This window comes from Taeniopygia guttata, chromosome 1 (genome assembly GCF_048771995.1).
Source record: "Taeniopygia guttata chromosome 1, bTaeGut7.mat, whole genome shotgun sequence".
NCBI classification, from domain to species: Eukaryota; Metazoa; Chordata; class Aves; order Passeriformes; family Estrildidae; genus Taeniopygia; species Taeniopygia guttata.
In genome coordinates, this window is record NC_133024.1 from 87,572,532 (window position 1) to 87,598,137 (window position 25,606).

Sequence of the window (25,606 nt, forward strand, 5' to 3'; positions counted from 1 at the left end):
TAAAGGACGCTATTTCTTTTGTTCGTTTTAGCAGAAGCTGCTGGCTGATTTTGCAGCTGGGGAGGGAAGAAGGGCCGGGCGGGGGCCGGCGTGCAGGCGGCCCGGCCGGGCTCCCCTCCCGGGGCCGGGTACCACTGACACGTGAGGTGGGATCCTGTTTTCACAGACGAAGGGGAGCAGTTGTATTAGCCGCGGAGAAAGTCTATTTAAATTTCGGAGCGGTATTTGGTTACTCGATTTGGATGGCAACAAAGAGCTAACGTTAGGCTTCACGCTGGTTTCTATTAAAAGGCAACCTTTGCGGGTTGCTGCCTCCGAAAAGCTGGGGGTTAGGCTGGAGGAGTAACGTGTGGTCGGAAGGACCGGCAAAATGTGCCCGTTCCGTGGACTTGTTATGCACAAAAAGTGAGGCCATGGGCGCTCCCCCCTCCGCCCCTCCGCCCCCTCCCCCGCCCCCGAGAAACTGAATCCTTTGAATGTATTTAGGAATTTCAGGGTTGTGAGTCTCTGAGATAGCAAGGGGTAGATAATAAGTGAGAGGGTTTGCGCTAAGGGTTATATTGTTACACGTGTAAATAATGAAAATATTGTTATATATCACCAGATCTCTTAATGAATTTAGTAATTGTATTCATTTATAGTATCAGTGTTCTGTGCTTGGTAATAGAGTCAGCATCGTTTTCCTTACTCTTTTTTTAAATTTTTTTTTTTTTTTTTTTCCTGCCTAAAGGAAAGCCAAATGTTTTACAAAGTTATGTTTGATCAGACTGGGTAATCCCGAGATGTGATTATTTATAGTTTACATTTTCATATCCTGCGGTCCTCTATTACGCCCCAGTCTTCTCACTCACATCCCATCCTTCCCCCGTCGAGTCTGTACACAATAAATCATTTTCAGGTGTATTTAAAATAGTCATGTCACTGCTGTTGGTCTGCGTATATTCCGAAATTTAGCAGAGAGCTCTCCTTTGGTTTAAAAACGCAGCAGTTCCTATCGGAAAGTGATCTTTACAGAATCCTTATGCTTTAATGTAGTTATTCGTGTTTGCACATTACAATGCTCATAACTTGTTTTGTATGAATGGTTTTAAATGGAACGTTTAGAGAATAATTGGTTCTAATATGAAATGCAGTATATACTATTGATAATTTTATCAATAAGTGTACTATTTTAAATAACTTTAACAATTAAATTTGGGTTTTTAAAAATTATATATTTGTAAAATATTTATCCTGTTGAAAGCAACAATACATTGTTGTATTTATTCGTTTATTTTTGTAATAAATGATCAACATCTTCAAGCTACAGCAAAATCGATACTTCTATATATTTATAGAGGGATACCTTTCTGAAGCGCAGAGATGCACATTCCAATTTGGCAGCGAGTGTAAAGATTACCTCTGTAACTGGCAAGCTGCAGGACAAACTGTAGGCGTGAGCTTCTTCGCCACATGTACTTTAGTTTGCTTAAGTTCCAGGGTAATTAATCAAACTCTAAAAGGGACGCAACAAGTCCCGACCTCGGAGGCAGGCGTGGGGCGAGCGCTTGAGGACAGGGATTCATTTTGCTAATGCCAGGGCTGACCAGAAGCTTGGTCGCCTCTGGCGAGAGGAATGGGTGGCTGGATGGAGCGATCGGAGGAGACGCAGGGAGGTGGTTATTGCCCCATCGGTGTTTTCAGTTGCATTTTGGCACAATGGAGCGGGCGCAGCCTTCAATAGGCGGCGGAGCGAGGGGAGAGGAGGGTGGCGAGCGGCCCCGCAGTGTCAATGACACAGCAGTAGGGAGTTCTTTGGCTGAGAGGCTTTGGCGACACAAAAAGCTGAGGGGTGAAGGCCGAACGGGGGAAGGCTCGCCGCCCATCCCGTCCTGCCCGGCACCAAAGGAGCAGCCGGGTTCGCAGTGGTGCCCACGGGGCCTCGCCCCCGGGGCTGCGACGGGACTGGCGTCCCCCGCACCCCTCCCCAGCCGGGGCGGCTGCGGCGGGGCCCGGGCCGTGCCACGCGTCGGGAAACGGGGGTGCCGCGTTCCTCCGCTCCTGGGAGGCTGGGCCGCGGCAGCGCCGACGGGGCGGCGGCCGCTGCCCGTCTGCCCTCCGTCCCCGGCGGGCCGGCCCGGGGCGGCGGCGGCCCGGGGGAGCGGCGGGCGGGCGGCGCGGTGCCGCGGCGGCAGCTGCCGCGGGTCCCACAAGTTGTTTTCCTCGTGGCGACCATTCAGCAAAACGCAGGATCCTTTCTCCAAGATTTAAATTTCGCGGATGAATTACCATACAGCGGTTGCTTAGCAACTAAATTCAAGCCGGGCTAAGAATATGCAAGCTTTTTGTATTCTCATTAATAAAAATGCCACTCTGACACAGCAACCTGACTTTGGATCACTGCAACTTCTGTAAAAGCCATAGGAGAATACAAACCGGCTCCTCCATTTAATTACAGATCAGAGTGGCTTGAAATGTGATGTTTTGTTAATCTATCTTCCTAAAAGCGATGTAAAAAATAACGGCTTTTCAAGAGCAGTGGAAAACTACTTTTTTAATGGAGCTGTCTCCTGGTGCTACTGATGGCTGCAAAGCAAAACCTTTTCTTTGAGTCACACTTTCAAGTAGCATTCCCCCCTTCCGTTTTGAGTTTCCTGAAATTAAAAAAAAATATATATTATTAAGACATTTGGAGCCACAAGGGAAAAAAATAAAAATAAATAAGCTGCAGCCGATTAGCGCATTAGAGAGGAGAACATTGCTCGGGAAAGGGAAAGGGGGATTAAAAATGTCAAGGTGCAGCCCCTGCCATGCACAGACCCACGGTGAGGGCTGCAGTCTGTCCTTGCTCTGAAGCAAGAGTCTCTTCTGCAGAAACGGCTCTCTTTGGCATAAAGTGCGTGGGCACATCGGCTGGGGAGGGCGGGGGAAAAGCCTTCAGGGACACCTTGTTGAATGTTTCTCTCCAAAATTTATTTCCCCTTCTGCTAACATTTACTTTATATTGCTTTTAGATCGGCAGTGATAAGATCTTGGCGTTAGATTCTGGCATCTTACACCCAATCTCATATATATGGGAGAATGACCTCATCAGAGGAGGACTGTGTGTATAGATAGAATAATTTAAACATAGACTAGACACCTACATATGAATCTATATATAAAGACGTGTGTGTATTATATATATATATATATATATATATATATATATTTGTGTGTGTGTCTGTGTGTGTGCCTTTAGCAGTACCAAAAAACTTCCATGCCAGCCCCGCAGACCCCAGGTAGGGCTGTTGTCCCCTCTCAGCGCTAGAAGGGAGGGCAGCGAGGGGAGCCCCGGGGCAGGGCTGCACGCAGGGTGCCGGCAGCCAGGGCTGGGGCTGCCCTCCCTGCCAGCCACCGCCGTTGTGTGGCGGGAGGGCACCAGCTGCCGGGGACACTGGGCGCTTTTGCTGATGGCTGGGGGTTTGGCTTGTGGTGATTTTTTTAGAGACGTAGAGTTAAATTCAAACTTTCTTCTCCTTTTTCGCCCCCCACCCCTCCCCGCCTCGAGATTGTTAAAATTGAGCCTGAATTGTATAAACCCCAAGCCACGTTAAAAGTTTAGTCATGTGAGGTTTTTCTCTCCGTCGGGGCTTGTCTGCAGGAGGCAGAGGGGATCTTGGAGGTCTGTCCGAGCTGTGCAGGTCACTGAGGAATCAGGGGTTCTCCCCCTTCCCTCCACCCCGCTTCTCTCTTTCTCTTTTAAGGTTTTCTTTTCTCTCCTTTTCTCCCTTTCGACTTGAAGGGGGGCAGTCGAAGTGGGCAGGCATTTTCTAAATGTGAGCTTGTGATGGAGGCAGCTCTCTTAGCAAGATTGAGTCTGTACTCACTTTAAAATGTAGAACAGCAGAAAAAAAAATCCCGTATAACAAATACCAAGGGAAGAAAGGCAGTGAAGTGAGAACCTGTGAAGACTAGAGTCCCCCTGAAACTCAGGCTCACCCAAAGCTTTAGCAGAGTGTTTTGCTTCTCTCCCCGACAGTTATAGGATGAGCATCACAAGGCTATAGCACAAATAATCAGGTTCCATTCCATTTTGCATCACTCTCTAACAAAGTTGAGATTAAAAGCCAAAATTCAAGCACAGCCCTTACAGAGCTGTTGAATAGTGCCAGTACATATGTTTCCTACTCACATGTTGAAAACTGTACCTTCAAACATAGGCTTGTTTCTGATAGCTTGCATTCTTTTCAACTACAAGGGGGGGGGGGGGGGAAACTAAACAGAACTTTTCTGAATTGTTCCTATTGCACCCATCCATGGGTGAAAAGACAGCATTACATCAGCTCTGTACCTCCAATATAAACAGGGAAAGTTTAGCAAGACAAGTTCACTGTCATACCATAATGGAGGTATTTATTTTAGACCTGGGACAGTTCAAACCAGTTTGACACCAGTATTGAGCACCACAAAGTATGTGGTTTGGAAGAAACTTTCCTTCACATAGTGTGAAGTGGATTGTCAGGCTTGATGCCAGATGCTTGGTTACTTCAAGTGTCCCCTCGCTGCCTCTCTTGCAAGGCACAGGATACAGAGGATAGTTTCCATCTGAAGGGATAGAGCTCTCATATCAGATCACTGTGCCATGCCCTCCAAAGTCCAAGTATGGAGTCCTAGCAGAACTATTTCTTCCTCAAAAGGATCCTAAGATGAGAAGGGGAAAATGGATTAGAAAGGGGGAACCAGCTGAGGACTGTTACTCTCCCTGGTAGTAGGCCTGCTCTTACAACACAATGTCAAGGCACTGTGATACTCGTGAAATGACAAAGATAGATCCTATTTCTTCCTGAGGTCCACACTGAGTGGAAAAAGTCAAAGGGTTGTTGACTGTCTTGAGTATGGAGCCATTCTTTCAAACTGAAATGAATTGATCTTAAAAAGCAGGGACTGGCTAATGGGAAAGTGGGTATGTCTGCTATATTTATATGCATCAAACCAAAATTTAAACAACTTGAGGGAATGTGGGCTGTATAAACATTTTATATATAGTAACCTTTTTGTTATTAGTTTTGGAAATACTTGGAGCTACTTCCCTGCCACCACTCCATACAGCTGACTAGACAGCATTCAATCCACACTATAGTCAAACAGGAACTGTTTGCTCAACAACTCCAGGTTCTATTTTCTACTGGAGTACTAATGTACACCTGGAGCTGGTCGCATAGACCCAGATAGCCTGATGTATGCAGACCCTTTCACCAAGCAAGAATACAAAAACTACAAAAACTACCTGCATGACTGTAGAGTTTTGGGCTGGAGGGTCTTCTGAACAGGTTGGCTTGGTTGTTTGGATTTTTCCTCCCTCTGTGTGAGTACTCATGAGGATCCTCTGAAGCTGAGATTGGGCTCATCTCTTCACCTCCGTTCCACATTCAAAACATTACAAATATTTACCAAGTACAAAAGATATGAGAAGTACTGGGCATTGATCATTATTATATCCCTTCACTGACAGAAAATGGGCCCAGGATAGGAGAGATGAAATTAATCTTTCTAGACAAAGAAAAAAAAAATAAAAAAGAGTTGATAAAGAATTCTTCTGGAATAACATAAATTTCTTTCATCACCTGGAGCTCTCATTCAAATCAGGGGTCTGTCTGCCTGAGTGGGACATTTTTCAGAGAAATCTAATAGGTATTTGTTTCAGACTCCACACTAAAGCTACAGATCAAATGTAAGGTGCAAATCTTTCCATTTGTTTCTCACTCTCTCTCACACATATGCATCCACACACACGTGCAAACATACACTCCCTTCTCAAAATAATAAAACATCCTCTCCCCAATTCTCTCACCTTCTCTATTTTATGCAGATCCATACTCAGATGTGTACCAAAATTTTTTACCCAGTTTGCTGAAATTGCCTAAATTGTCGAGAAAAACAGACTAAACCAGGAGCCGTGTGAAATGTTGAACTTTAAATACCATCCGCTACCTCAAGAAGAAAATTAGTCAATAAATGCTCAGGTTTCTACTAGTTTTAGATTATCGTAATTAAAATAATAATTTTATTAGTTTCTTTAATTTTTTTATCCTGATGAGAATTCCCTCATATTAATATGTGGGTATTTGAAAATAATACCATTTCCTTTTTGATTTGATACTGAAAGAAAGGGTTACAATGTCTCCCCTACGTGTTAATGCTGTATAGGGATGTGTTTAATTCTATGAATGGTGTGTGTTTCTACAAATACCAGGCAAGACTACTATATCATTCTCAGGGCCCAGAAGAGGCATGCTTTACCTGAAAAACTGGGCTTGGGCTGGATGCTGCTGTTGTTCTGGGTTTGGGTTTTAATTGCCCTGCCTATTCTCTCAAGTCAATATTAATGCCATACAGCACGGCTGAGGCCAGGGCTGAGTGAGCCCCGTCATTAACAATAGCATAAACAAAGGAAGGGGACCAGTTACCTTGACATTCGATGCCCGCTTTGTTCCCAAGCTTCCAACTGCATCCTGAAGCCCATACAGGCAAGTATTGCCTACAGGAATGAGTAATCCACTCCAGCTATTGTCCCAATCTCCTGCAAAACAAAACATCACAACCAAAACAAAGATGACAACACACTCCCGCTCCGCAAGGAGTCAGCGAATGGTTTCATGCCTTCCTGCCTTTCCCCGCACTTTCCCTGGCCACTCGTGTTACTGACCTGCTCCCCACTAACGCTGCCCACTGTAGCACACGGGAGCATCCTATTTTGCTCATGCAGTCCATCCTCCTATTCCCCAGTTTTCTGGGGGCATGGTGTTGGAGACACTCCCTCCTGTGCCCGAGCAGCCCTGCCAGATCCCTACCGCGACCGGGCCGCACTCGGGGAGCCCGGCTCTAGACGGGGCGGCCCGGCAGGGTGGGCTGCCCTCCGGCCGTGCCCGCCCCGGCCCGTCAGCGCGCAGGGATTTCCCCTGCGGCGGCGTGGCCTGGCCAAGGGGCAGCGCGACATCTCCACGCACCGCTGTGGGGATGCGAGGCGCGAACGTGACCCTCCGTGTGTCTGTGTGCGTTCCCATTGCCCTTCCGGCTTCTCCCACCAGGGCAGGTTTTCCGACCTTGCCCTCCCTGCCTGGGAGCTCCCGCTTCGTAGCCCCCTGTCTTTGGCAGAAAAGCCCGGAGGGGCCTCTCCTGCTCACGCCCAGTCGAAGGAGCCTGCATGGATTGGGAACATCTTTTTCCCCTGATAAATAATTAAGTTCCCCGAACCCAGTTTTTCTTCCCCTTCTCCTACTGTCCCATGCTGGCCGTCGGAGCAGAGGGACGGGCAGAAGTCCCCCTAAGTTTGCGGATAGCTGGTTTGACTCCCTCCTTCCCCTCACTGAGAGAAAGATGGGCCAGACCACGGCAGCGCTACCGTGGGGCTCGTCCCCGAGCCGGCCCCGCTTTGGAGGCAGGTTTTGCTCCCGCTGTGCTCGGAGGGGAGCCAGTTCAAGCTCCAGGACCCCTGCGCCTTTACTGGGTTCTCCGGGAGAAGATGAAGGACACTTGGTAGTGTAGCCCGAGGTAGAGGGAGGCCTGAGGAGACATTTACATCGATCCTATGCAGCCAAATCCATCCTCGCATCGTGCCTGTGTGGGGAGGGGAGAGGCATAGAGAGGGCTGCGAAGGAGGTAGTTTAAACCTAAAGCCCTTGTTTCAAAGGTTAATAGCTCCCTCGTCAAACGCTGCCAAATGCTACCGGGCCGGAGAGAGGGGAGAAGAGGGGGAAAAAAGAACATCAACATTACTACAAATTTCAAAGCACTGAAAATAGCTCTGAGAAATCCCGAGGATCCGCCACCGGTCCTTTTTATTTTCCCCGGGACATAGGCATTAGGAAAAGCTTTTCTTGGATGTGCTTGTGAGCAAGGCCAGTGGGAGCTGCGGCTGCCTTTGGGGGCGAGCCGGGTGGCGGGGAGGGGGGCTGCGGGCCGGCACCGCCTCCGCCCCCCCCCTCCATCCCCCGCACCTGCAGCCTCTGGCTGCGCTGGGGACCCTGCTGCTGTCGGCTCTGTGACCATCCCCCCGGGCCGTGTCTGGAGCAAACCCACTCCCAAATCCTCCCCCCACCCCCGGCCCCCGGGCCGTGTTCCCACCGGGAGCCGCGGCGGCCGGGCAGGGGCCGGCCCCGGCAGCCCTTTATGCGCAGCGGTCAGCGGCCGGCTTGTGGGTTTGCAGCTGCATGCAAATAAATCCCTGGCAATAATCTAATGCGGGTGCTGCCCCGACGACAAAGTGCCGACAAACAAACGCAAGTGCTTTTGTTTGGTTTTTACCACCTCGTTCCCGCATCCAAGGAAAATAAATAAAACTAGGGACGGAGAGGCAGAAAGTTAGTTAATATGGGTGCTTCATCCAACGAAGCCTGATTTTGTGAGAGATGAAAACCGAAGATTTGTATCTTGCACCTCTGCGAGACCTACAACATCACCCATCCCAGCTGGAGAGAACGATTCCACCCGTGATGAGCAGGAACGAGGTGTCCTGTCTACCCGACCGACCTTAGCTGTTACATTCACACGTGGAAAACGCATCTCTTCCCGCAATTTTCAATTAATTACAGCTGCATTCAATATAGGACGGGGGGGGAGGGGGGTGCGGGAGGTTTGTGCATAATTTTGTACACTATCTTCTATTGCAGGTAAAAGGGGGTTTGTTTTACTTTTCTCCAAGAAAGGCCCATTTGCACATACAGGGTAGAGTGGTTTGGATTTTTCCTTGCGCATCTTAGGCAAAAGCTGAGGGCTGAGTAGAGTCAATGGGATGAAGGGGAATTAAAAAAAAAAAAAAAGGCAAAAAAAGCAAAAAGGAGAGAGAGGGAGGAAGGGGGATGTCTTTGAGAAAGAGCTGGAGTGTGAGAAGGAAAAAAAATTAAACCGCAAAAAAATCCCAGCAACACAATTCCAGAGAGGATGGGAGGGAATAGAGTTTCCCAATTGCCTTTCTGCCGACTGACATTAAAAAAATAAAAAGTCACATTGAATGCTGGGGGAAAGCTTTACTTTTGCGAAGTGTAAATCTCTAAGGACAAGCAGTACTTGATGATGCCTGGTGCCGCCCGGGCCGGGCTCACCCCCCGCCGCGACCGGAGGCCAAGGGGCAGGCAGGGCAAGGGTTAGGCGCCTAGCCCGGGAAGAACCTCCAGTTCTCCCTCTCTCTCGCCCCTAACTTTGTGAAGAGGGGTAGTTATAATTATGGAAAATCCCGTTTCCCTGGCAAAAGACGGGAAGTTTGTCTCCAGCCCTCCCCGCCACCAGTTCCCACTGGGGATGTGGGTAGCCGGTGCGCGGCCCCCGGTCCAGCCAGGTCGACCCCAGCCACCACCCGGTGAACCCGAGCCAGTGCCCGCTCCGCTTTGGCGTTCCACGCCTCGTGGAGGGGTTGCTCCCCCGCAGCCGCCGCGCCGGGCACACACGGGCCGCCCCTGTGACCAGCTGGCCGAACGGCGGCCCGCGGGCCTCCCCTGGGCACATCGACCCTGGGAGCTTTACCAGGCTTTGCCCGGTTGTCTCAACGCCTCTCCCTGGCCTTGCTGGTCCTCAGCTTTTCCCGCTGAGCCCGCCCGGCACCCCTAGCGCCCAGGTCCCGCGGGGCGGCCGGGCAGCGGCACGGCAGAGAATAGCCCTGTCCTTGGCGTCCTGGCCGCCCGTGTGCGCGACCCGGCTTTTCCTGCCCTGGGCCCTGCGGCCGTCCTTCTGGCCTCCTTGGCATTCACAGAGCCCGGCCCAGCTGTCGCTTGTCCCCTCGGGGAGCTATTCTCTTCCGCGGCTTCCCTCTCTCCCCAGATGCTCCTGGACGCGGGATGCAGTCGCCCCCCCGCGAGAGGACTCTGTGGATCCCTTCGGCCTCGCTGCCCACCGCTGCCTCCTTGCCTCCGCCGCCAACACAAAAGCCCTGACCAAAGCGGCCAAGCAGAGACGGCACAGCAAAGCCCACGCCCGCTGCCCTCCCCGTAATGCGAACTCCTGAGGGAAATCTCCCTGCGGGGCTGCGCTCCTAAACCCTAGACTCTCTTAATCTTTGCAGCTTTTGCTAGGAGAAAGGGCAGTTTGTCACCTAAGTTGCCCCTCGCACCTTTGTGTGACCTGACTCGGGCACCGGGACAACATTACGCCAGTTTCTGCAACCCAAGAGGAGATCTCTGAGCAAGGGGGCCGGGAAGAGTCTCAGGATCACCCCCTTCCCTACATCCCATGCACAGCCTTCTCCACTTCGTCTCTGAAACTGTGTTTGACACAGCAGCTGAAACACAATTAATTGTAACTGATTAACATGGATCAGTTTCGCCTCCAAAGCACTTTAAGTCAATTCAGCAGCCATAATAATAATTAATTCATTAATAAGTACTATTGGTGCTTCGTCACTAACGCCAAGAAAAGTTTCCCTGAGAAGTACAGGTGGCAGGGAGTGTTAAAATGAAAACATTTGCATGCAACTTTTTAACCAGAAGGGAAAGCACTTTGGTTATATTTGGAGACATGTGTCTCACACATTTCCCCCTTTTTTTTGTAAACTATGTAAGAATAAACATTACAGCTCTGGGCTTTTAATTTCTCCAGATGGAATCATAAAGTACCTAGTAGATTTTTTTATATATATACTACACAATTGAGGACACATGTCTGCTTTTCCCGATGAGGACGAAGAAGCAACTTAATTTGAAGGCATAACTACTGAACCACATTTTGAATAACACACTCGAACAAGTTCACTTTAAAAGGCAGGAAACCACTAAGAGCAGAGCACTGAAAGTTGCTCCTTCCCATTTGAGCTGCAGTGGAAGCTCACAAGCCTGACCTTCACATACGCACTGTCGTTTCGCACACACGTACAGAAGTACACACGCGCGGAGGTGGCAGGGTGCCTAACTGTGGAGGGGGCTTTTCCAAGGCACTCGCACCCCCGGAAGGCTCCCCCCGCTCTCTGCTGAAAAGACTGCCCAGGATCCCACCCCCGGCGCGACGGAGGAGTCCTCTGATCCGCAGGTGACGTGAGAGGTCTCCTCCTGCCCCCCCGGCTGAAGCAAGGGGTCCACTTACCCTCCCGGCGCTCCTCTCCGCTCCTCACACGCACACTTGAGCGCCCAGCAAAGCGCTTTCATGCAGGACAAAAAGACGGAGGAAGTCTGGAAACCTCACTGATCTTAGGGAACCAGGCATGTTGAGGGGGGCAGGAGCCCCTAGGCTGGGCGAAAAATAGTAATAATAAAAGATTGTTTTGAATTGGTTTTTAAAATCCAAGGATAATGGGTTTTGTCTTTTTTTTTTTTTTTTTTTTTTTTTTGGGTAGGGGGCGGGAACTGGGGGGGGGGGGTATGTTGGTGATGGAAATTACTAAAATACCCTACTTATCTCCCTAAACAGGCTCAGTCTCCCTCTTCCGTGTCCTCAGCACCCCTCCCCGCCATCCCCCCATGACTTACATGTGTTTAGAGCAATGCGAGGAGTTCCTGACTGGAGCCCTGGCAGAGGGTGAGTTTAAAGTAGGGATGATTTACTCCTCCAGAGCTCGTGTCCCGCGTGTGAGCCTCCAGACCCGTGTCAGCTGGGCACTGCAGACAAACATCCTTAAATATGCATAAGGAACAGTTCGCTTTCTTAAAGGAGAACTTACCCCACCGGAAAGTTCACAGCCCGTTGGCAGGTACGGGAGGAGGGTGCGGCGGTGGCTTCTGCGCCGGGACAGCCCTAACCCCTTAAGGTGATCGCCTACACGCTCAGTGGCAGGGCTGGGGACAACCAGCCGCCTTTCGGCTGGGGACCGGGCGGAGAAGCGTTGACTAGTCGGCCATGGACTTAGTGAGTTGAGGACCAGCAGTTTCATACACCGTCCTATCCCTCCTGTCCTCGGCCGGGGTGGGCGAGGGACAGAGCCACGTACCTAGGGCAGCCTCGCTCCGGCGGACCCCCGTGGCAGCCGCTGATCGGCTGCCCGAAAACTTGCGGGGTGCTACACCGAGGGGAAGCGCGGGACTCCAAACAAGAAAAAAAGTGTTGGGGGGAAAGAGTGGGACTGATCAAACACTCGGCCATCAGAACCCAAGCAGGTTGTGGACATTTCACGACCAGCTTTCTGGAACGGAGAAGTAATGAACGGGAGGGATGAGTTGGGTTTTGCCCAGCTCCGCGGCTGAGAACAGGCCGGCGCCTCCTCCCCGTTCCTGACAGGATGTTCTCCCGGTAGGAAGGACGGCTCCGCTCGCCTGCTTGCCCCCAACTTTGCTCTGGTGGCTCCCGAGGGCCAAGCCCCGGCAGCCGCCGCGGGGCTGCGGGCACCCCGGGCGTTTCCTGAGGGAAAGGGGCATCCCGACGCTGGGCGCCGCTTCCCCCAGGCGCACCGCGGGGCCGACTCCCCGCGTTTCGGACAATACGAGGGTTATTTCTTTTATTATTGTTATGATTCCTTTCCCCCCGCCCCCTCTCCTCCGTACACGTGGTTGTAAGGTCTGTAGCGCCATCTAACGGGAGGAGGAGGCCGGGCCGCTCCGGCGCCAGGGGAGAGGGGCTGGGGTGGGCAGCGCTCTTGGGAGCGAGGAGGTGCCCCCGCACGAGGAAGGGGCACATCCTGTGCATCAAATCGGCCCGAAAAGCGCTTTGTAACCCGGCCGGAGGTTATCCTCCAGGAGCTTCCCCCAGCTTCTGCGGTTTTATTATGTCCTTGTAGCTGGGAAGAGCCACCGCTATTTTTAGGGGTGGGAGGCTCGGCAGGAGGAATGAATAGATTCCAGCAGACTGACAGAGTTAAGGGTGGAAGGAGAAGACCTCTCAACCCAGCACGTTTGACTTTTTTCCTTCTGCAGGGAGGTCAGGGAGGGCCCCAACCAGCTGCTGCATCTTGCAAGTGAACAGGGCCCCCATTCTGCTGCTTTAGTACCTTTAGTATCCCAGGAAGCTTTTTGTTTCCAAAATTTTTGAGCATATGCTAAGTTTTACGGTTAAATTATGATGCTGCCCTTTTGCCAGAGCACTTCAGCCATGCCTCTGTACACATCCAGATGGGAAAGCATCTGACTTGGTCACCCTAGTTCTGTTAAGTCACTGCATTAGTTGCCCAGATTAGGAGACTATATACCCCAGGTCTGCAGCATGAGCAGCAAAACAAAAAGAGACTCTCCACAATGTGAGCTCATTTAAGGTCACATCCAGTCTCTACAGATGCTTGCCTCACTTCAGGTCTTGCTACCTCTAAGGCTTCAAGTTAGAATTAGAGAATACAGGTATTTCTGCAGAAGAGGATAGAAGTTTTTCTTTAGGTTTGAACTTTTCCTTATTTCTGCTGCTACATTTATTTTACAGGTACAGAATGTGAGCTAAGTCGTCAAATGCACGTACTGATTTTATTGTGTTTACTTAGGTCTTCTGTACATGAATGTTGGCAGGGAGTACCAAATAAGCACAGAAATCTTTCTGTCCATACCTCAAGTTATGAAATGGTACTGTAGCCTTTGGCTAGCAACAACTGTATTTGCATGAACCATTCAAACTGTATTTATTTTTCAGCCCAGGTTGCCCAATGCCTTTGGATGCCACTTCAGTGTGTGGCAAATTCTGTGTGACTTAGATGGCCAGGCTAAATTTGCCCAAGTGATTTTGGCAGATTAAGTACCTGAGCTTAACTGACATTGATTGACTCTGAATTGCCACTACTAAGACCCAGCCCAAAAAGAGAGGGTTTAGCCTACCAGGTCCTGCATGAGGTTTTGACTTCCTCCAGACACCAGTGGGGAAATAGAGGCTTAAACTAAAGCAACCAGTCTAAAATTTTTGTTGTATAGTCAAGACCTCAGTCTTAAAGCCCACACTGAAATATTCAGATTCTAACTGCCTCTTTATTTTGGTGTAACATCTGAAATGCCATTGATGTCACCTTCATAATTTGGAAATTGGATTCATCCACCTACATTGCCTATGCCTTCTTAACAGAAGAACAACTAGTTGTTTTGAAAATCCTAGACCTTAATATTCAACTGTGAAGTCCCCTGATAGCCAGAAACCAACATTTTAGGTGCTCTTTCCTGCTTTATGGTATACACACCAGAAAGAATTTTAAGTGAAAGGTGACCAGGACTTTATCCTTTCTAATTGTGCTGTGCCACAGGCCACTACATAAACCAGACAATTAAGCAACAGTAACGACTGCTTGATCAATACTCTGCTGCTTGGTCAAATTTTATTGGGATTTTCATTTTCAGAGGTGAAAGTGTGATTCATAACTCCTATGCCATGTCATTTTCTGACACCCTATGAGCACCAGCAATTAAAAATAATACAAGTTTATTCCACTATAAAAATAAGGTTTGTAAATAAAAACTAAATTTCACATGAAAAAAAATGAAATAACATACCACCTTTGAACTGGTTTTATTGACAAGAAAAGATAATGTGTATAGCAACAGACAGGAATAGATTTTCATTCCTGACTCTGGGAATGCTCCTCTTCTTCAATGATTGCGAAGAAGGGCAATTTCTATCTATGCTGAAAGGAAAATGCATTTTTGGGTTTATGGGCCATACACAGCTTCTAATAGTCAGGTTTGGATGTTTCAGAGTAGGCATGAAAAATGAGACACACTCCAGCTCATTAGCCACCTAGGAAGAGTTAGGCTAGCAAGGTTTATGGCTAGTTCCACTGAAGGATTTACATGTCTTAAAAGTTGGTTGTCTCAGTATTGAATTTCAAGTGCCTTTCCCTAAAATTGGCATCCTTGGTGTTGTGTTTGGCATCATGGGCTCACTATACAGTGAATTGAGCAGGTGTGTAGAGACAAATCTTTTATGCCTTATCCAAAGCCATACTGTCCAGCTAAGGACAGGAACAGCAGAGAAGCCCAGGATTGTGGTTATATTGAGAAATAACAATTACTGGTTTCAGCGGAGAAAGTTTTTTAAACTAAGAAAGTAAAAGTTTTTGCTCCACTTCTACATGAACAGTAATGGAAGAACAGCTACCCAATGCCTTTCAGGTAGAGGATTCCTCATGCTTTACCTCACAAGGACTGCAAAGCCAGAAGAAGGGCACATGGCATATTTTTCTGTCAACACCTTCTAGCTTAGGAAAGTCTTCCTGATATTGGTGGTGGAGACCTACTTTGAGCTCTATAGTAGCAGATATTAATTTGTGTCTATTGGGATGGGACATAAAGATTGTAATTCAACCTAAAATATGACACCTATTTTCTCTTACTATATAATCTAGAATAACTTTGGGGTTTCTATTACTCAAAGGAGTTAAGCTTTGGTTTCTAAATTACTTCAGTGTTGTGAATTTTCTCATACCTCAAAAAGGAGAACAGTTCCTTGAGCTAATTTAACACAATGCATTTCCCAGGTCAGCCCCAGGAGGGCCACAGGCAGGATTGTGAAGAGGCAGAAGCTGTGGCAAGTCAGAGGTACCTTTCACTATGCAACTGATGGGGCTGAGCACATCATAAGCTTTTGAGTTCAAATTTTCTGAAGCTATGGTGGCAGGTTTCTGTTTCTCCAATGTCCTTTTGATCAGTCATTGGTGACTTATATGATGGGCCTCTGTTTTTTGATGGTTTCACTTGTTTGTTTATTTGCTTGGTTTTGTTTTCTGAGGGGTTAGTTCTGATTCAACTGAAAAAAACCCCCTCTTTCAGAACTAAAGGCTTCTCTCATTGTTCTTCCCATTCTGGTGCAGAATGACAAGGGGGCAAACCCTTTTGGGGTTCTTTTAGTAAAGCAAGGAGCATAAATATTCCTTTGTACAAAATAGAAGCAACTTCATCCACATGAAGTTATTTAATTAAAACTGGAGTAGTTTTCAGAAGTGCTAGGGAATAAGTAGACTCAGCGGGTGCTCAGTCCCACTGTAATTCACAATCCCTTCATGTAGATGCCAATGTTTTGACTTGGCTGACTATCTTTAATATTTGGGTTTAAAACTTTTGGCCCATATGTTCTGTTTCCTCAGGGCCCTCTAATCTTTAGCTTTTACCATAGAAAAATCTTAATGTTTTCAAGGTTCCACCTTGCTAGCAATATGGTTTGAATCAGATACACTGCACTGAGACCATTTTGATTTTACAAAAGAACAACCTTATGGTTTTATTTCTGCAGGTATGAATAAAAATCTGATAGATCTTGAGTTTAGAGCTTGCTTTCTCTTGATAGCAGACAGCATGAGGACTGTGATATGGATCAGTGATACAACATGTTTTCCTTCATTAGAAACACAACCCCGACATTAAAAACAGCCTGCTGAAGAATCATATTCATTTAGTAATCATGTAATTTCACAATCAAGGGGTTACTATCCCTCCCCACTCCCAGCCTCCCTTTAGAACTGCCCATTTATGGACAACATCTGATACCAATAAGTTAATGATATCTATTTTTCTAAAAGCAATGCCTGCAGTTCAAATGGAGCTTTAGCAGTTGAGTTATCAGATCCAGCACTAACTACAGATGGGATTTATCTTCGCTAACTTTAGCCATATACTAGTTAGTGTGTAGGCCAAGTCTTGGCTCCCTCTGCATTCAAGGGAGAAAGACAGAGGGCAATTCGTGCCAGCTAGCTTAGGCACCTCCTAAAGGGAGGGATGAGTCACCTTTTGAAGCCGCCTGCATGGCTCAGTCAATTACAGCAAGCAGACAGGCTTAGTTAGAGCTTAGTTAGAGCATACCTGACCAGATGGCTGAAGTTAGGGTAGATGGGTCCTGTTCTACCTATCTGTAGGCAGTGCCAATAAGGACGTGCTGCAGTCAGCACTGGCTCAGGGTTCAGGACTAGTCAAGATGTGCTGTTATTCCTGAGTGTCAATGTGTTTTGCCCATAACAAGCAATGTCTTTCAAAAATGACCCCAGCCTGTAGCACATTTGCTCAATTTACAGTGACGCCAACTGAAATGCATTTTTATTTTTTTACTCTTTATTTGCAATCCTGGCTGGAGTAATTCTTAGAAGCAGGTCTTACAGTTTTTTCATGACAGGGTAAATTGAACCCTCTCTTTTGTTCAAATACTTTCTGCATAAAAACATGAATCTAGGAGCCAGGCAATAAACAAAATAAAAACTTCCAAAACCCAAACCAAAACCAGGCAGAAATGAATATAGGAGCACCTTTTCATGTGGATGTAATGGGCTGAACTATAACCCTTTACCCATGTCTGGCACATAGAACTTGTATAGAGTTAAATTTACACCATGATAAACTCAATTTTTTCTCTCACTTTTCAGTTAGTGAGACCCTATCAAGCAGGAGGTATGAAGGCAAGGGAGATGCTGGACTGGGGAGTGGTAGAAGAAACATGCATCCACCAAAGCATTTTGTGTGTGTTACACTCCAAGGGCTCATGCATCAGCTGGAGCCAGGTGGTGGTGGGAACAGTCACAATTTAGCTTGGGAGGGCATCAGGCTGAGTCAGTCTGCAGCACTGGGCTGGAACCAAGAAAATCGTCAGAGTCATGGTGGAGAACAGAGAGGTGAATCTCAAGTGTAGGGCATGACACAGAGAATGGCTGGCTGACTCGGACAGAAGAATAACCAAGCACTTTAAGAATAACATATCTGGGGGAAAGAGGAGGGGATTTGTTACTATTTTTGAAAATTTCACTCCAATAACCTCTCTGGAGAAACAGCACGAGCAGATGGACCCTGTGGGCAGAGAAGAAAAATACCTGCTTGCTCATCTGTAAGGACTCCATATATATGATCCCAGTGAAGCCAATAGGTAATTTCCTATGACCTCTTATAGGAGGAAGAGCAAGTCTTTAGCTTTGCAAGTAGGTTTAACTTCAAACTGGCAAAGAGCAGCACTGCATACACATGAAATGGAAATAGATAAATATCCTAGGCAACTTCATTTTCACCTTTGATGATGTTTGAGTAGCAGGTAGGTAGTGAATGGAGCTTTTTCTCTATGTGGGACATAGCTAGTCTGAGTATTTCAGATGGCAAAGTTCAGCTGAGCTGTCAGACAAGTCTGAGAAAGGTGTTTTAAATTTTCCATGAAAACCCACATTTTTTCCTCTTATATGACTCAAGCTTCAGAATATGGCTCCAAATTGACATAAAAAGTTTTTTAAGGCTTGTGTCTTTCAGTTCATGTTTGGCAAACTAGCAATAGTTTGGAACTGAAAAGCTGAGAAAACATCTACTGAACACTGAAGGAGATCCGCAGTCTTCTTTCATTATAGAAATCTCTCCCTTTAGTCTCTCCCTCAGATATTCAGCCATGGTTGAGCCCACAAGACTAACTTGGACTAGCAAGATCTCTACTTGCCACAAACACATAGATTTGCTTTCAACTGATGACTTTAACAGCTCAAAAATATTTTTCTGCTTTTGTTGATTTCTTGTGGTTGGCTTGTACATTTCTTCTCCTTTTTTTTTTTTCTTTTTTTTTTTTTTTTTTTTTTTTTCCCAACTTAACAAGCCCAGTTATTCAGGCCTCTTCTTGTTTCCTACTGGTCAGGGTGTGTATTAAGGAAAGGTTTTTCACCCAGAAGGTGGATGGGCACTGGAACAGGCTCCTCAGGAGAGTGGTCATATCACAAATCTGACAGAGTTCAAGAAACATTTGGGCAACACTTTGAGGCACATAGTGTGATTCTTGGGATTGTTCTGTGCAGGGCCAGGAGTTGAACTTCAGTGGTCCTTGTGGGACCCTTCTAACTCAGGATATTCTGTGATAATCCTATGATTCTAAGTTATGTCATTCACAGAATATCCTGAGTTGGAAGAGACCTACAAGGATCATTGAATCCAGCTCTTAAGTACAGGAATCTGTCTGTAGCCATGGCTCTGCACAGCTGAAATCGAGTTTTCCTGAGTATGGGTGATCAGAGCTGCATACAAGATCTCCTCAGGTTTTCTGCTGAAGCATTAACACTTTCTGATATCTGTCTCACTGGATTTACTTTCCTGTTTTGATGTGTGGGTCATACTGTAGCATAAGGATTACTTTTCATAGCATGGCCAGATATTTGTGTTTATTTATAAGCTTGGTGCACCTAGGGGAAGTTGTACTGCTAGTAGTAACTTTGCATTTACAGTTTTTGTTTAATCTTTACTGGTTTTCAGAGTCTTGACATGCTTTTTATTCAATTAATGATACCTCTAAATGTTGCATCTTTAAAAATTTAGAAGTCAATACTAGTGTCATGATAGTTTATGAAATACAAAACAAGATTTGTCTCAACAGGTAGTTTGATATGCCTTCCTAATTGCTTCTGTCCAGTCTTGTGATGATTTTTTTTCAGTGGTGTCTGTATGCTATGAGCCAGATCCTTATTACGCACACAGTTTTCCTGCAGAGCTCCAGCTAACAAATAACATCTTCTGCACTGCTGTGCTAAACCTTTTAGTGAAACACAAGTGAAGAGCATTACACTGTTTCCCCTGTGTAGGGTATTGTGCATCCAAGAAAGCTTAGGAAGACTTTGGTGTGATCTTTCCTGTCACATTTATATGTCCATTCCTTCCCTAAGACCTGGTCTTTCTTTTAAAAGACATAACCTAATGTATTAGCACGTCTTGAAGTGCTTACACAACCAGGCTTTCTCTTTTGTCTGGTACACAGATTCCCAAAACTTTTAGTTGCTCAGACCTGTAGAAATTCCAGGCCCCTCACATTTTATTGTCCACACTCTTCTATCCATCTGACTTTAATAATAAATTCCAAAAGTTTACCAAACTCTGCCCTTTTGAAATGCAAAATCTTATTAGCAGAGTTCCATAAAACTTGTTCCATTTAATTAGGAAGTGTCAGCCCTGATCACTTGAACCAAGGTACATTTTTCTTTTTTTGCTGCAGTTATCAGTTACCAAAATACAGTCTCAACCAGCATTACTTTTTAATGGTTCTGTGAGAATTTTAATACGTTTGTTGACTATTATATCCATAAATATCTGGAATCTGTCATTTTTAGTAGTGGTTGTTCTTGACACATATTTGGGGAGGTAAAAATTTCCCTGCATGATACAAACCCAATAGAATTTGTCTCTCTGATGCCTTTATGCCTTTACCCATAACCAGAGCAAAATCAGGGGGCTTGCACTGTCCAAGTACTCTTCTTTACCAGCTTCCCTGAAATGAGTTTAACTTGAATAAGTTTGTTTTTTTTTTTTGCATGCTATCATTTCTGCACATACTTGTTTGCAGTGTTTTATATCATTAATGCACAGTTCTCTGCCACCACCTTCACCTTTACCTCTGCTTTTCTGAATAATGCATGTGCTTGGAGACCAGTGTTCCAGCTGTGATTGCTATTCTGTTCTGTTCTGACTGTATGCCTGTCCCATCTAGTGCCCTGATAGTTTAGTTTATGCTCTTCCCTTTTTTGGTACATATATTTCTCTTAAACATTTCTCTATCCCATGAACACAGTTTTGCCAAGAGCTGAACCTGACACTTACTGTATTGCCACCTTGGAAGCAGTTCTCTCCACAGTATGCACTTTCTTTATTCCTATTTCCTGGTATTCTGATCACTTAAATTTCCTTATACTTTGGCATACCCTTGTGTACCTACACTTTCTCCTCTGGTGCCCTATGGGCATGTGGAGATTACTCAAGCCTTTTTCTCTTACCCTTCCTTTCTCAGTTCAAAGCTCTGCTTATCAGTTCTGCCAGACTTGCTTCCAGAAGGCTGTTTCCACAGTTGCTTAGGCAGAGTCTGTCCTTCAAAAAGGGTCTTCTTTCAATAAATACATCCCAATGGTCAAACATTGCCAGTCCTTTGGCTATCTGTTGATCTTTCTTAAAGCACTCTTATTTTTGGCATTGTTTTTATTTCCTAGAGTACCAGTCAATGCTAAACCCTAGTGCTCTCTTTAGATAAACCACATTAAGGAGGGAAAAAGTAAAAAATATAATGGCATCATCTCAAAATTTCCATTAATCTCCAGTTCTGAAAGGAAACTCCCTCATGCAATAAAGCAGCCTAGAGAGACAACTGAGCAGCAACCACAACCAGCATTGAATATCTGTTCCACACCTCTCAGGATTTCTTGTCCATGGAGAAAATTTTGCCATCCTTGCTGTGTCTGTCAGAAGCATGAAAACAATTGCCTGAGGTGGACAGAAAAATATCAGGGAAAAAAAGTCCTTTTACTGGTTTATTATTTTGTTCATCAAAACAGTTCCACTGAGGTGGTTCTGTTGGCATTATATTAGTGAAGGCTTGCTGGAGCGCCCTTTCACAGGTGATAGGCAAGGTCTAATGGAGTAGCAGAGGTCAGAGACTACTCCATGTCCTTGGAGGGTAATTCAGCAAGGGTGGCTTCAGAACCACATCAGTTTTGGGTAGAAATGAATGTGATGTGAGAAAGAATTAAAAAAGGCTGCACTGGATGCCCTCATGGATGATCTCTGCTCACAGAACTTCCTCAGATATCAGCATTCATGAGCCACAGGCTCAACAAGCTCAGCAACCGCTTCTGACATATTTTGCTCATGTTAGACTATAAAAAATACTACTTAGAATAGGAGTGGTTTCATAACAAGGGCAAACAAGTAAGGAAACAACACATGCAATTGTAAGGGAACCTGAAGAAGCAAGGTAGTCACTTGGCCTGAGGAGACAAAACACATTCAAGGTGTTTTTTTCCTCCTTTTTTTTTTTTCTTTTTCTTGGTAATGCAACAATTCCTGATAGTAAAAATACCATCTAAAGAGTCAAAACAATGTAATTTTGTATATGATACCATAATAAGCACGTGCTATAAATATTTAATAGAATTCTGTGAGGAAACAGTCCACTTGGTATATGAATCTCTGAGTTATACCTCTAAGTTTGACAATAAACAAAGTGAAAGGAAGTGTTGGCTAGCCATTGAAAACAGAGTCTTAGGAGTGAGTAGTTTCTATATTGGTCTAGTTACCAGTTCACTCTGAACTTCAGAAAAGTGATTTTAACTCTCAGTATCTGTAAAATCAGAAGCATGCTAATATTCTTCTGTCCTCCTGGGCCCACAGAGGGTTCATAGAAAAGTCACAACGCATGTAAATCACAGCTGTCGAATAACTGTGATCAGCATAGGAATGGACCCGTGAAGACTTGAAGTAAGTTGGCTGTTAACCACATTTCAGTCAACTGTCTCTGTCTACTCAGAGACCATTCTGCTCAAAAGGGGTTTGAAGAGCATGTTTCAACCAGAGTGTTGGCTCCCAGGGCAGCAGCTGAAGGGCTGTATGGTCAGCCAGGTGATGTGCTGGTCTTGTCTCTTCCAGCCCACCTGAAGGGAAGCTCTGGACACCTGCAGTCAGCTTCAACCCCCCAACCCTCACCCCACTCCCCCCACCCTGCTTTCTGCTGTGCAACAAATATGTGGTTAAGCTGAAGGGCAAAGATCAGATATTCAGAACTCCTACTTTAGCTTAGACATGCCATTGCAGCTTGATGAAGTTTAATTCCTACAGGTGTCTCCAAAAGTTTCCAGCTGCAGGATTTCCCTCAGCATTTTTTTCCTAGGCAGAACGTAACTGACCTATTTTTATCTTTAAAGGCTGAGTAGGAAAAACCAAGCAGAAGAAAAAAATCCATCCATGCATCCATCTTAACTACAAAGATACCACTTCTGGCTCAGCTTGTTCTCTAGCTGCTAATCACTAGAAGATACAAGAGTGTGTTGTAGAACAATGGCTGCATATTTTGGCTTTGTAATTTTTACTAAATATCTGCTATTTGTCACCATCAGAAGCAAGAGTCTAAAGGGATGTTGGTATTATCCAGTATGACCATTCTTATATTTTGATATTATGTTCTGATAATTTGGCCTTACACAGCCTCAAGGAAGACAAGACACGGTAATATCTGAGCAAAAGGGCATGAATCAAACATTGCTGCCAAAGCCTATTCACTAATATTTTGGAATAAGAACATAACAAAAATGATGAAGAATCCACCCTTCAGCTTGGCTGTTTGCAGCAAATATTATAAGGATATTAAACTAAACAATGACTTGTACTCATCTGGCTCTCCAGATGTTTTCTATGACTCTTATTTTCTGTCAATCAGTTAACCATGGTTTTTGCTTTCCTTAGCAACGTATTTCCAAATCACAATCAAAGAAACTAACGGCAGATAATAAGGGCGAGATTGTATTTGATTGCTGCTAGTTGCTCATGGGAAAGGAAACTGCAAGAAACACTGCCAATCCTTCACACTGGCAGGCCAGCCAGGAACACTTCCAGCCCCCCTGACTGCCCCCGCAGTGCACTCGGTGCCAAGGGGCTGAGCAGCGGCGCTGTCTGATGGGGAGACCCTATGGCTAGCAGAGGAGGGAGACGTGCCTGACTGCTCTACAGGACAGGAGATACACAATCATTTATTCCTCTTTCCACTCAAGCCTTTATTACAACCTTCCCAACTCACTCAGAGACACAGCAGACTTCAGACATTTGGAGTTTATCAGTGGGTGTTTTTAGCCTGGCTCCATGAGGAAGCACAGCTCATATAATTGCTCTGTGTGTGCATGTGCACATGCAGTTGTTGAAAAACTTTTGTACTTTTGTACCCATTGGGTAATTGTAGCTGAACCTGGCAGAAAGGCAGAGGTTCCAGAGATAATCAAGTTGGTAAGTTTTTGCGAATACAGAAAACTGAAGAGTTTTTCTACTGATGGAAAGGCTGCAGCCCACGCTCAGTTCTCGTTTGACACAGAGAGAAATCCACCTGGGAAAGAGAATGGATGTATGTGAAGGAAAGCTTCAGTCAGAGCTTATACCTTATTAGATATAAGGGAATCCACTCCACAGCCGAGGCTTCTCTCCCCTATGGATTCTCCAGTGTCTGATAAGGGCAGAATTCACAGTGCAGCAATAGTATAATTCATTTAAAATGTCAGTCAGCCATGAAACACTAACTCCATTGGAAACTAGGCTTCCGGAATAATTCTGGTATTCATGGAAATACTTGTTCCCTCACATACTGCAAGGCTCCAGGAGGAATTATGGGTGTTTCTCCATTGCTTCCAGTCTCCAAGCTAGCTCTCTCAGAACTATCTCTGCCCAACAGTAGACTGGGTCTTTCTAGCACCCACAGCCTCTGGAGGCTTCAGAGAGGAAGGTTGTACTTCACTTCTTCTCTCAGAGCCAGGCTCATCAAGCATAACTTGTCTGAAGAACCCTATTCACAAAAGAGTTCCCCGTTCTCTTTTAGGCACAGAAGGGTAAAAAAAAAAAAAACAACAAAAAAACCAAAAAAAAGGCCAGCTTTCTCAATGGCTTCCTGGCCAGAAAGAATTGCTGGCTGCTGAGTGCTTGTGGAAAAATGCTCTATTGAGAAGTGTAAATGAGAATGGAATCTTTCTGAAAATCTGGATCCAACAGGGGACTATTGGCACTTGGAAGTTTGGCCTTCATTTCTTTTGAAATACGTAGCTCTTAAATGAACAAAATCAGAAGTGGTTTTTCAAAAGTCTCCTGCTTTCATTTCCTCTTATTCCCAGGTAGAATTAAAAATACTTGTGGTATTGATGTCAGGCATTATGGTCAAACCAGGAAAAAAAGAAAAGGACATATTTCAGTTGTGTGAGTGCTCAGGTTTCCTCTAGATACCGTTTTAATAACAGACTCATTAGGAAGTTCCCCAATTATTTGTATTGTCTTCCCTTGTTAAAAGACCGAATGTGATTTCTTAATTTCAACATTATTATCAAATAGGGATAGCTATTCCCTGCAGAATGAATGGATTATTCCAATCCACTCAGGGATCAGCATTATTTCTGGCTGCTACATTTTCCTGGGAATGCATACTAATGTCATGATAGGTATTTGACAGTGGTATTAAAAAAGTAAGAAAGGAAAGAGACATATCAAGTCATTTGATTAGTGATAAAGAGCAAGCAGGAGCTCAACACCTGGAAACACATGCAAGTTCTCCCATCAGAGAGAATCCCATGTAAAATGTAACAATTCTGACACCTGATCTTGGCAGAATGAAAGTCAGTGCTGATTTGTCATAGATCTGCATGGGAGAACGGCTTCAGTGACAAAGAAAGCAAAATTTACTTTCTGTATAGCTACATGGTGCTGTTTGACTTCAATAGGTGTTGCAAATACATGCTGGGAGTTAGACTCTGGCTCTGCTAAAAGTCAGAGTTACAGGAGATTGCTCTGAGATTGCAGGCAGGACAGATCAGATATTATACAAAGAAGAAGGAAATACAAACCTCACAGAATTAACATATATTGTCACATTCTATTAAGGGTTTCTGTAGGGCTAGATCAGATTAAATGCATTGAATCACAGTCATCTTACAGCATATGAAAATATTGTCATGGATAGAATTTTTCATTAGTGAATAAAACGCAGAATAATGAACAGTAGACAAAAAGAGAGAAGATGTAAAGCCAATCAAAGGAAGGGCAGATGTTTAAAAAGTCTTTTCCTATTCAGGATTGTGATCCAACAAAAGCAATTATGTTTCTGCTTTCTCAATTTCAAAACAGCAGAAAAGAGCTTTGAGGTTTTTCCAGTGCTTATGGTCTATCTCCACACTGTTAACTGAACAGAAGGTAACATAATACCAATCATAGCCAAAGGCAACTGATTCCATGCAAAGCTTATAATTTGGGACATCCAGTGAGTTAAAGGGGATCGTAATCAAGAAGGAGATAGATATATATATTCAAAAATTACCAAAGAAATC

The 25,606-nt window shown here is 45.5% G+C and overlaps 2 long non-coding RNA genes across 4 annotated transcripts in view; one reads left to right on the forward strand and one right to left on the reverse strand.

Moving 5' to 3' along the window:
- Positions 1-1,193: 1,193 nt before the first annotated feature.
- Positions 1,194-11,887, reverse strand: LOC140684660 (uncharacterized). Of its 3 annotated transcripts, none has more exons than XR_012057256.1 (6): positions 11,412-11,828; positions 11,029-11,173; positions 6,429-6,541; positions 5,249-5,511; positions 3,961-4,662; positions 1,194-2,633 (listed from the first exon to the last, which is right to left on the reverse strand). It is a non-coding gene; the product is annotated as an uncharacterized lncRNA (long non-coding RNA). The 3 variants fall into 3 exon arrangements; XR_012057258.1 differs by lacking the exon at positions 1,194-2,633 and adding an exon at positions 11,870-11,887 and having other exon boundaries at positions 4,358-4,662; positions 11,412-11,540; XR_012057260.1 differs by lacking the exon at positions 3,961-4,662 and having other exon boundaries at positions 11,412-11,800.
- LOC140684663 (uncharacterized) overlaps positions 11,499-25,606 on the forward strand; it is a 37,243-nt gene continuing 23,135 nt past the window's right edge. The window contains exon 1 of the long non-coding RNA XR_012057261.1: positions 11,499-11,632. This is a non-coding gene — a long non-coding RNA (uncharacterized lncRNA). The remainder of the gene's footprint in view (positions 11,633-25,606) is intronic.